Source organism: Mus caroli, chromosome 15 (genome assembly GCF_900094665.2).
Source record: "Mus caroli chromosome 15, CAROLI_EIJ_v1.1, whole genome shotgun sequence".
Taxonomy (NCBI): Eukaryota; Metazoa; Chordata; class Mammalia; order Rodentia; family Muridae; genus Mus; species Mus caroli.
In genome coordinates, this window is record NC_034584.1 from 75,680,481 (window position 1) to 75,681,847 (window position 1,367).

Here is a 1,367-nt window from a genome sequence, read left to right on the forward strand (position 1 = left end):
GGTGAGATGGCTCAGTGGGTAAGAGCACCCGACTGCTCCTCCAAAGGTCCAGAGTTCAAATCCCAGCAACCACATGGTGGCTCACAACCATCCGCAACGAGACCTGGCGCCCTCTTCTGGAGTGTCTGAAGACAGCTACAGTGTACTTACATATAATAAATAAATCTTAAAAAAATAAAAATAAAAATAAAAATAAAAAGCAACGCAGAGAGGCAGGGAGCTGGGAGTGGATCTGGGAGCCCTCACATAGGATAAGTAAACTAATCCAGACCTGTCTGAACTTTAGATGCTTGTAAGGCCACACAACAATTCCTGAGAACCCAGGATGGGGAGGAGTAGTTCCATAGGAGACTCAATCCACATGAATTCTCCAGTTGGCAAAAGCTTTGACTTCAGGTGTCTCCCTCAATCTCTTGCTCCCCACTGTAGTTCTGCTGGCTGGCCAGCAGGCCATAGGAATCCTCCTGTGTGTGCTTACCCAGTTCTGGGATTACAGGTCTGTTCTATCATGCACTGGGGGCAAAACTCAGCTTTCAATGCTCTGGCTGTACTCACCTTAGAGGCTGAGTCATCTCCCCTAGATTTAAGGTTATACCATCTATCAGTATAATTTATTTGTGGATATGGGGGTTTTGCTGAATGCATACATATGGACCATGTTAGTGCTTGGTGTCATCAGAGGTCAGAAGAGAAAGTAGGATCCACTATAACTGGGTTTATAGAATTTTGTGAGTTGTTGTGGGTTCTGGGGATCAAACCTAGTACCTCTCGAAAAGTGGCCAGTAACCACTGAACCATTTCTCCAGTCCAAGACTTTTTTTTTTTTCCATTTATTTATTTAGCTTGTGTGTTTGTTTTATGTGCGTGACAGACACAAAGGTCAGGACAACTTTGTGAGTGGCTTTTAGCCTTCCAGGTTTATGTTGTGGCTCAGAGATTTGAACTCAGGTAGAAAGGCTCACGGAACAAGATCCTTTACCTACTAAACCATCTCATCAGTCCCAGCGAGCAGACGGACATAGAGTTTAAGAATATTCCGGGCTGGTGAGATGGCTCAGTGGGTAAGAGCACCCGACTGCTCTTCCAAAGGTCCAGAGTTCAAATCCCAGCAACCACCCGTAACGAGATCTGGCGCCCTCTTCTGGAGTGTGTGAAGACAGCTACAGTGTACTTACATAAGAATATTCCTGTTCCTGTCTGAATTGAAAGAGGGGTTAGGCATTTCTGCTAGGCATTCCTGTACAAGGGCCCCTTTACTTCCTACCTGGGGAGAGTGCGAATTTTTGTCTGGGGGGGGGGGCCTGGGCGCGTCCATCCTAAGTGCTCAGATGGTTTGAAATTTGACTAAGAAAGGACAAAAACAAAAA